The 10,976-nt window shown below is 45.1% G+C and overlaps 1 non-coding gene across 1 annotated transcript; it reads right to left on the bottom strand.

Moving 5' to 3' along the window:
* Positions 1-10,870: 10,870 nt before the first annotated feature.
* Positions 10,871-10,976, bottom strand: LOC138417972 (U6 spliceosomal RNA). The gene has a single exon (XR_011248383.1). It is a non-coding gene; the product is annotated as a U6 spliceosomal RNA (small nuclear RNA).

The following is a 10,976-nucleotide window of genomic DNA, read 5'->3' as shown; positions in this document are numbered from 1 at the left end:
AGCATCAGTCCTCCCAACGAATATTCAGGGTTGATTTCCTTTAGGACGGACTGGTTTACAATGCGAGTTTCTGTAAAACAGGATGCTGTTTGTCATTGCCCTTGGACAGTGAGTCAGAGAGGCAAACCGGTGCATCCTCTTCTGCCTCCCTTCTGATGCACTGCCGGGGGCTGTCTTGGTACAGGACTGGAGTTGGACTTGGGACCCATTAGTCTCATGTGGATTCTGGTACTTTCTTCTGTGATCCTGGAGCAAAAGAAAAGCAAAGCATTGCCCTTTGGAATTAAGACTCCAAGCTTAGATAAAGGATGTTCTTTGCAGTAACTGAGGTGCTATGACAAAAGGTAGACACTTGGGGGCGCTCCAGACAATCTGCATTAGAGAAAATGACAGAAGAGGATGATAATGCCAGGCTTCAAATTAACAGTGGCTTCTATTTACTGAGTTCTTGCTAGGAGCTCCTAGAATGCGCTAACAGACTCACAAACTTGATCTCATTTTGTCCTTCCCAGCACCTCATTAGTTTGATGCTATTACCAAAGATTTTAAAGACAGGGTGTATTGCTCTTTAGAATTTAAAACATGTTTTAATGGAGTCACAATTCACATACCTTGTAAAATGCACAAGCCCTGAGTGTACAGCCTGGTGAATTGTTCTAAGTGTACATACACAGATACCTGCACCCAGATCAGGGTCTGAAACTGCTATAACAACCTTTCCACTCACCACCCCCTACCCAAGGCAACCACTATCCTGACTTCTATCACCATTTATTCATTTTGCGCATTTTTGAACTTCATATAAATCAAATTATACATATATCATGTTTAGAGTTGCCAGGTCTATCACATAAAAAACCAGGATGCCAATTAAATTTGAACTTCCTATGGGACACTGTTGTTCATTTGCTAAGCCGTATCTGGTTCTTTGCGATCCCATAGACTGCAGCACACCAGGCTTCCCTGTCCTTCACTGTCTCCCAGAGTTTGCTCACACTCATGTCTATTGAGGCAGTGATGCCATCCAGCCATTCCATACTCTGTCGCCCCTTCTCCTCCTGCCCTGAATTTTTCTCAGCATCAGGGTCTTTTCCAATGAGTCGGCTCTTTGCATCAGGTGGCCAAATATTAGAGCTTCAACTTCAGCATCAGTCCTTTCAGTGAATATTCTGGATTGATCTCCTTTAGGATCGACTGATTTAATCTCCTTGTTGTCCAAGGGACTCTTAAGAGTCCTCTCCAGCAACATAATGTGAAAGACTCAGTTCTTTGGGACTCAATCTTCTTTATGGTCCAACTCTCACATCCATACATGACTACTGGAAAAACCATAGCTTTGATTATACCGACCTTGTTGGCAAAGTGATGTCTCTGCTTTTTAATATGCTGTCTAAGTTTGTCATAGCTTTTCTTCCAAGGAACAGCCTCTTTTAATTTCATGGCTGCAGTCACCATACAAAGTGATTTTGGTGCCCAAGAAAATAAAATCTGCCACTGTTTCCACTTTTTCCCCATCTATTTTCCATGAAGTGATGGGACCAGATGCCATGATCTTAGTTTTTTGAATGTTGATTTCCAAGCCAACTTTTCACTCTCCTCTTTCATGAACCTCACCAAGATGCTCTTTAGTTCCTCTTCACTTTCTGCCATTAGAGTGATATCATCTGCATATCTGAGGTTGTTGATATTTATCCTGGAGATCTTGATTCCAGCTTGTAATTCATCCAGGCCAGCATTTTGCTTAATACACTCTGCATGTAAGTTAAATAAGAAAGGTGACAATATACAACCTTGATGTACTCCTTTCTCAATTTTGAACCAGTCTATTGTTCCATGTCCAGTTTTAACTGTTGCTTCTTGACCTGCATGCAGGTTTCTCAGGAGACAGGTCAGGTGGTCTGGTATCCCCATCTCTTTCAGAATTTCCCACAGTTTGTTGTCATCCGCAGTCAAAGGTTTTAGCATAGTCAATGAAGCAGAAGTAGATGCCTTTCTCTAATTCCCTTGCTTTCTCTATGATCCAGCAAATGTTGGCAACTCGATCTCTGGCTCCTCTTTTCTAAATCCAGCTTGTACATCTGGAAGTTCTCGGTTCATATACTGTTGAAGTCTAGGCTGAAGGATTTTGAGCATTATGTTGCTCACATGTGAAATAAGCGCAGTTGTACAGTAGTTTGAACATCCTTTGGCATTGCTTTTCTTGGGATTGGAATGAAAATTGACCTTTTCCAGTCTTGTGGCCACTGCTGAGTTTTCCCAATTTGCTGGAACATAGAGTATAGCACTTTAGTAGCAGCATCTCTTAGGATTTTAAATAGCTCAGCTGGAAATTTTTATACTAAAAAAATTCATTGTTTATCTGAAATTCAAATTTAACCAAATATCCTATTTTTTTTCTGATGACTCTAGTACTCTTCTGTGCCTGGTTCCCTTTAACATAATTGTGAGATTCACCTCCATTGTTTTGGTTATTTATAACTTACTCTTTTCCATTGCTGTGTAGTATTCCACTCCATGAATGTATCCTGATACATTTATTCTTTGTATGGTTGAGGAGAAGGAAGGGTTACTTTCAGAAATGCAGCCTAGAAAGTGTTAAACAGTGTACTCTGGCATCAGAGTCTTGAGGGATTTGAATCCTAGCTCCACCTCTTACTACTTGTAAGACAGTAACCAAGTGACTTAATCTCAGCTGGTTTGACTTTAATATGGGTTAGAATGGCACCCCACTCCAGTACTCTTGCCTGGAAAATCCCATGAACGGAGGAGCCTGGTAGGCTGCAGTCCATGGGGTTGCTGTGAGTTGGACACAACTGAGTGACTTCACTTTCACTTTTCACTTTCATGCATTGGAGAAGGAAATGGCAACCCACTCCAGTGTTCTTGCCTGGAGAATCCCAGGGACGGGGGAGCCTGGTGGGCTGCCGTCCCTGGGGTCGCACAGAGTCGGACAGGACTGAAGCGACTTAGCAGCAATGGTACCTCAAAGGGTGCTGTAAGGTTTAAAGGAAATATTACATATAAATCTCTTAGAATAGGACCCAGTACAGAGTTAGCACCTGATGAATGGTGCCTGTGTCATGGTTCCCATTAGATCTAGGAGAAAATTGAAGTTCAGAGGTGTTAAGAGATTTGCTGAATGTCATATACCTGGTAAGTCACGGGGCCCTTTTGTCATCAATACTGGCTAAATTATGCCGGGGTCCAGCCCCTGTGGATCCAGGGAGATTCGAAGTGGGGACGGCGTTGGCGAGGAAAGACTTATTTATTTATTAATATAAGATTAGATTAGGAAGAAATAGTGTAGTAGGAAAATTAAGTGGAGAAAAAGAGGCTGAATAACTTGGTATACGTGGAAAGCCAATAAAGTTCCAGACAAGGAGCTTGCACCATCTACGTTAGGCCGCCGGTGCCCGTTTGAATATCGGAGAGTGCCCCGCCTTGGGCTCCCTCTCTTACGGATCTTAGAAGCCAGGACGAGTAAGTATACATGGTGAGCCTCCACGCCCCAGATGGGAATTCAGCCTGAAATTAGAGTAAAGAGGAGACACGGGGGAAACCAGTCCTTCCAATGACTGGCCCCCCCTCTATTGTCCTTCAAGGCCTTTTATACTTTTGATTATACATAGAGATCAATGGGTAATACAAAATTATGTAGCCTTAGCAGCCCAGACTCTTTTTGTATATCTTTTTGTATACAAAAGGTCTCAAGTGATTTACATTATCTTCTGGCCAAGAGGCTTGCTAACACTTTTTGGTTCTCTTCCTTAATGAATGTTAATTTCGTTTCCCCTGAAGTGTTTTTCTTTAATCTGCATCTCCTTAAAGCTCTAAAGTTACATCTCTATAGAACAAAGGCGCAGTGGGTTATAACAAAGAAGGTACTTAACTCAAAGATCTAATGTTGCTACTTGTTTTTCTATATACCAACTATATCAACAAGTAAAAGATATGAAAATTTGGCAGCAAGTATTGGCTCAACAAATGAAATCTTTAATCAGTCCTATTCTAATAATTTTGACTCCTCGGAAGCCCCTACATTCCTAGGATGTTTTAAGCTTCCTGTGCCTCCTGCGGTCAGAAGGCCTCAAACAATCACATGCGCAGGCAAGCTAGAAAGCCATCAGAGGGGTTTTTGGATTGAAACACTCTTTCAAATGCAGAAGACTAAAGCCTTGCGATGACTTTTTCCAGGCAAGCATATTCTTATTTTGGGGGGTACACACTCAGGAAATACCAGGGGGAAAACCTGAGATCTGACTTAACCTTGCCCATCAGATCTCTGCCGCATGACCTTGTCACGGGTGGGATTCCTCACGCTGGCTCCCGGCAAAATTATTTATTTATCAACAACTTCTTTTGATCACCTGTTATGCATCAGGCCTTGAAGTAACACAATGAGCAAAAGAGCCAAAGCCCCTGAGGATGAAATATACATCCTCAGGGCTCTCCCTGTGCTGTCTGCCTGCTTTACATGGGCCTCTCATTAGTTATGTGGTATTGATGCTTTTGAACTGTGGTGTTGGAGAAGACTCTTGAGAGTCCCTTGGACTGCAAGGAGATCCAACCAATCCATCCTAGAGGAGATCAGTCATGGGTGTTCATTCCAAGGACTGATGCAAAAGCTGCAACTCCAAACTTTGGCCACCTGATGCGAAGAGCTGACTCATTGGAAAAGTCTCTGATGCTGGGAGGGATTGGGGGCAGAAGGAGAAGGGGACGACAGAGGATGGGATGGCTGGATGGCATCACCAACTCGATGGACATGAGTTTGAGTGAACTCCGGGAGTTGGTGATGGACAGGGAGGCCTGGCATGCTGCGATTCATGGGGTTGCAAAGAGTCGGACACGACTGAGTGACTGAACTATAACTATATAGTGTGAAAGGCACTTAGCATGGAGCCCCACAGGCATTACTGTTCCAGAAACAACAGCTATTATCCGGGTAGTAGCAATCTCTATGAGCCTTCCCAGGTGGTGCAGTGGTAAAGAATCCGCCTGCCAATACAGGAGATGCAAGAGACGTAGGTTTGATCCTTGGGTCCGGAAGATCCCCAGGAGTAGGAAATGGCAATCCACAACAGTATTCTTGCCTGGAAAATTCCATGGACAGAGGAGCCTGCGGGCTCCTCAAGGGCTACAGTCCATGGGGTTGCAAAGAATCAGACGCGACTGAGCACAGCAATCTCTATGGCAACAGTGGCTCAGCAGCCCCATTTTACAGATGAGAAAACTGATGCTCAGGGAGATTAAGAGACTGGCGCGAGGTGACGCAGCTGGTACTGGCAGAACAGGAATTCAGCGTCATATCCATTTGACTCTAAAACCCTCCTGGAGAATTTTTCTGTCTTGGGTTCTGCTTCTGGAGTCCAGATGTGAGAGATTCAAGTCCCAGCTTTGTGACCCTGGGCATGTTATTTGCTAGTTCCCATACAACTACACAGAATTGCCTTGGGTGTCTGCAGAAAGCTCTCTGCAGATACAAACACCTCTGAAGGGATGTTGGTGGGGATCTGCAGTCAGAAAGGGGCTTTTGAATGTGTAAGCTGTTCAGTGCTTAAATCAAAACCTTCCTTCCAGGGAATTCCCTAGCGGTCCAGTGGTTCCACTGCAGGGGGGATGGATTTGATCCCTGGTCGGAAAACCAAGATCCCACATGCTGCATGGTGTGGCCAATAAATTAATTAGTAAGTCAATCTATTAATTTAAAAATTCTGATTGTTGTAAAAAAATGGAAAGCCTTTCTTACATAAATGAACTTAAAGACGTAGAAAGATGCCTAGACTATCTGTTCAGTATATTTAAAAATCCACTTCATGGGTGTAGCTGTATGTATGGAGCATGTGTCAGAAGGATTCAGTGAACAGTCACTTAGGTAGGAGCACTCATTCTGTGTGGGTGCTATGCTAGGTCTTCTGGAAGTAGTGCTCCTAACAGCCTTGTGTGGCAGGTGCTGCCTTAGACAACCGTGCAGGCGGACAGTTAACACTCTCTAGGCTGCCCAGGCAGCACAGAGCTGCCACCTGGATCAGGGCACTTTGGCCTCAGAGGCTGTGTGCTCTTGACCCCGTAGCTCTGCCACTCTTGCCACTTTTTTTCCCCTCTGGGTGGTAAAACGTCAGTGTTTTGAATTTTCTTCTTTATGCTTCTCTGCATTATCTGAGCTTTTATGATATGTAGATTTTGTTTTTCGTAAAAACTAGATTTCTAATTTGGTGTCTTTAAGAGCTGTGGATGCTTCTAGGGATAAGCCACTCCCAGTCTTTTTTGTGGTGGAGAGACTGCAGTCCTTAGACCTGGAACCCTCTGCCCAGTCCTGATGTCCCCCTGCAGGGCACTCTGACCCTGGGAAAATCAGTGTTTAGTCATCACCTTCCCCCTGGCCGCATTAGAGTAGGCACAGATGGGGACCGCAGTAAACGTCCTCTGATGCAGGAGGAGCAGGTCACTGTGCCCTCAGGATCTCACTCCACCTCCAAAAGCTGTTCCCTACCTTCTCCCAGGACCCCAAGAATTAGTGACTGAACCAAGTCACTATAAAGTGCTGATAGTTTATAGGGTTTTTTCACACGGATCTTAGTTGCACCATGTGAGGTCTAGTTCCTGGACCAGGAATTGAACCCGGGCTCCCTGCGTTGGAAGTGAGGATCTTAGCCACTGGACCACCAGGGAAGTCCTCTAGTTTATAGGTTTTTAAAGAGGCAAGTGGCAAGAGACCCAAGCCACAACCAGATGGATGACTAATGGGGCCCATGGGCTGGGGGATGCAGCTGTCAGAGAGCCCCAGAAATCACTGCCCAGGATGGCAGGGGAGGGGCTCAGGCCTCACCCCAAGAAGGGGCTGCTGGGAGTTTTCTGCCCATGACCCCACTCGTGACCCCAACTCCTATCACCCCCGCCTCAGAAAGGCTGGGCCCACAGAGTCATAAATTCCTGCTATCATTAGACCGTATCTCTCCAGCTCGGGCTGTTTGCCAGGAGCCCTACAATTATTTTTTATCACTTAACAAGTCGTATAATTATTTTTATCACTTTTTTCTCACAGCAGGGCTACTTTTGCCTTCTTTCAGTTTGGAGTTGGGGGGAACCCGGCTCCCAGAGCATTTCACAGCGTTTCCTGGCTTTGTCCAAAGCTCTAGCACAGGTCAGGGTTTGAACTCACAGCTCCTATGGGAGCTAAGTGGGGGCTTTTGTGAGGCCAGAGGCTTGGGAAGGCTGGGAGGTGGAAACTGGGAGCCCTTGAGAGCCAGAGAAAGGCTTTAGGCTCAGCTACTTCCTGTGTGACCAAAGCAAGTCACTCAACCACCCTGTGCCCCAGTTTCTTCATCGGTTAAATGAGGAAGTGATAATAATACCCAACTCATAAGTCAGTACACATAAGTGCTCAAACACTATGAGATTCAATTTAATCTTGAGTTGGGACCTAGATTCCAAATTGAGACCCTGGCCTCCTGGATGACTTAGGCAAGTCCCTTGCCCTCTCTGAGTCTTAGACTCCTCATGTGTAAAATGGACATTATCTTGCCTGCCTCACTCTCTGCTCTCACATCTCCATCTATTGGCCTGACCTTCTTCAGGTCCTCAAGCCCCAACGCTCCCAGCCCCAGCTTTGCCTGGGTAACTCTATTATCATCCCAGGCATCCTTCCTTCTCCCCCTCCCTTCTCTTCTTTACTTATTCAATATATATTTTTTGAAGACCTACTGTCTGCGCAGACTGTGCTAAGTGGTAGAGAAGGCAGGCAAAGTCCCTGTACTCATGACAGGGAGATAGAAATAAACTAAAAAGAGAGTCAAGGACCTCCCTGATGGTCCAGTGGTTAAGAATCCACCTGCCAATGCAGGAGACACGGGTTTCATCCCTGGTCCAGGAGGATCCCATGTGCAGTAAGGGCGACTAAGCCCGAGCACCACAACTGCTGAGCCTGAGTGCTAATGCCTGCAAGCTGCAACTGCTAAAGCCTGTGTGCCCCAGAGCCCGGGCTCCGCAACAAAGAGAGGCCACTGCAATGAGAAGCTGGCAGATTGCAACTAGAGAGTCTCCCCCAATCGCCACAACTAGAGAACCCCTCCTTGTGCAGCCAAAAATAAAAAAATTTTAAAAGAGTCAAAGTAAAACAAAACAAAACCCAAGGCAGTTACAAATGGTATTTAAACACTTCATAAAGGAGAATCAGCGCACCGTAAGAGGAAGTAAATGGGAAAGGTCACTTTCCAGAGAGGCCTCCCGAAGGAGACACTTCTGCTTAAAATTAATAATCCTTGAATATGCACATGGTATAAAATTCAAAGAGTACACAACATCACCCAGGATGGTTCTTCCTGCCATCTTCCTGTCCCCAGCTTTGCAGTCCTCCCCGGAGAGTCCCCTGTGTTGTCCATTGCTTGGGGGTGGCTGATTTGTGGTGATATCTGAATCGCAAGAACCAGCAGATAGGGACTTCCCTGGTGGCCCCGTGGTTAAGAATCCACCTTGCAATGCAGGGGACACAGGTTCTATCCCTAGTCAGGGAACTAAGACCCCACAGGCTTTGCAGCCAAAAATGCAAAACATAGAGGAGAAGCGATGTTGTTAACAAATTCAGTAAAACCTGAGAAAACGGTCCACATCTAAAAGTCTCAAAAAAAGAATAAAGAATCAGCAGACATTTGAAGAGGTAGGAGAAGAGATGTCCAAGCCGAGAGAACAGTGAGAGCAATGGCCCCAAACTGGACCTGCGTTACTGGAGAGAGGGGAGCAGATCGATGCGGGGCCTGCGAGCCGCAGAAGGAATTCGGATGTCACTCTCTGTGGCCTGGGTATAACTTTCGAGGTGGCTAAGATAGAAGTGAGCATCATCGTCTTTTTTATTAATTTTAAATAAATAAATTTATTTAATTTATTTAAATAAATATCTTAAATAAATTTCTTTTTAAATTTTATTTGCTTATTTATCTATGGCTGTGCCGGATCTTTCTTGGGTCTTCACTGCTGCATGTGGGCTTTTAGTTGCAACAAGTGGGGGCTACCCTCTAGTTGCAGTTTGCAGGCTTCTCATTGCAGCGGCTTCTCTTGTGGCTTCCCTGGTAGCTCAGAGGTTAAAGTGTCTGCCTGCAATGCGGGAGACCTGGGTTCGATCCCTGGGTTGGGAAGATTCCCCTGGAGAAGGAAATGGCAACCCACTCCAGTATTCTTGCCTGGAGAATCCCATGGACAGAGGAGCCTGGTGGGCTACAGTCCATGGGGTGGCAAAGAGTCGGACATGACTGAGTGACTTCACTTCACTTCACTTCTCTTGTGGCAGAGTGTGGGCTCTAGGGTGCAAGAGCTGGAGTAGTTGTGGCACACAGGTTTAGGTACCCCACGACAGGTGGAATCTTCCCACACCAAGGATTGAACCCATGTCCCTGGATTGGCAGGTGATTCCTTAACGGCTAGACCACCAGGGAACTCCAGGAGTGAGCATCTTCTGATTTGTGTTTCGTAGAAACACTCTGAGAAGAGCTGATTTAGGGGCCTGAGAGGGGCAGGGAGATGAGTGAGGTGGCGCCCATGGAGTTGGGGATGGTAAAGGTCAGGGCCAGTTTGGAGGGTGGAGGCAGTGAGGAGGGGTCCATCTGGGTTGTTTGGGAGGTCGGTGGAACCCAGCAAGGGTCCCAGTCATAGGCTCTGACGGTGTCTTGGCAGTGTTAGGAGTCCCGTCTTTGTGATTCTAAGATTAACTTGCACACTTGTAACCTGGCACGGAGTGGGCACTTGGGACGTGTTTGCTGAAGAGATGATTAACGGAAAGAAAGGCCCTTTGTAAATGGAGACACGCCCTCTGAGAAATGGCTGCAGCCGCCCCTCCCCACTGCCTCCCTTCTTACATGGACACTCCCCTCCCATCATCCTTGTCCTTGAATCACCTCCAGACACACATCCTGCTTCTGATAGGCAGGATTTTAGAAGCTCAACCTTCAGGTTCTCGTATTTTCTTAGCCACGAAACCCCTTTCCCATGGAAGCCTGATATATAAATGAGATAGAAAGTTATTTTATAATTTCAAACATCCAAGAATCTGAGTAAAAGAAATGAAGGAAACCAACAGGATTCTCAGCAGTTATTGATATACAAATGATCCTTGAGAAAAATGGAGCTGTTTTATTGAATGCCATAATTTCAAATCAGTGCATTCCTGACAATGTGTTCTTTTTATATACCCAACAAAGAGCTCTCAGAGGCTTTCTGCAGGGAAACCCAGCCTCTGAAGTCAATTATTCCAGCATTTGGTTTCCTTTGTGTTCAAGCACAATCCTACTTCATCCATAGAAATATTTTCAAATGGCAAAAGTTTGTGTACATGTATGTTTCAAAATTTTTATATAATTAAAGTATACAGCATACATTAAAAAAAAAAAAAAAGCACCAAGCCTAAGCGTACAGCTCAGTAATCCTCATGAAGAGAACACCACCATGTCCCTGGCACCCAGATGAAGACAGGGACCTTGGCCAGCCCCTCAAGCCCTCCTTGTGTCTCTTCCAGTCATTCACAGCTCACCTCTCTACAGAGTACCATGATCTTGACTCTTAATACCCTAGGTTATTTTGGTCTGTTAAACTTTCATAGACGTGGAATAAAATGGGGCGTATTCGTTTGTATCTGGCTTGTGTTTGAGAGAGTCATCTGCATTTTTTACAGCTGGAGTGTATCTGTTCATTCTCATTGCTGTATAGTGCTCCATTGTGCGAATATACCACAATTTTAAAAAGCGATTTTTAAAATGTTTAAATGTTTTTGCTGTATTATTATTTTTCTTTTTTTTTACTGGCGTTTAATTGCTTTACAATGTTGTGTTTGTTTCTTCTGTACAACAAAGTGAGTCAGCTATATGTTACATATATCCCCTTCCCAAAATATGAAAGTTTCATGAATTTGCAAGTCATCCTTGCACAGGGGTCGTGCTAATCTTCTCTGCCTTTTTCCAGTTTGGTGTATGTGCTGCTGAAGCAAGCAC

Source organism: Ovis canadensis, chromosome 13, assembly GCF_042477335.2.
Source record: "Ovis canadensis isolate MfBH-ARS-UI-01 breed Bighorn chromosome 13, ARS-UI_OviCan_v2, whole genome shotgun sequence".
In the NCBI taxonomy this organism is placed as follows: Eukaryota; Metazoa; Chordata; class Mammalia; order Artiodactyla; family Bovidae; genus Ovis; species Ovis canadensis.
Note: the sequence above shows the minus strand (reverse complement) of the source record. Positions and strands in the feature narration are given on the sequence as shown.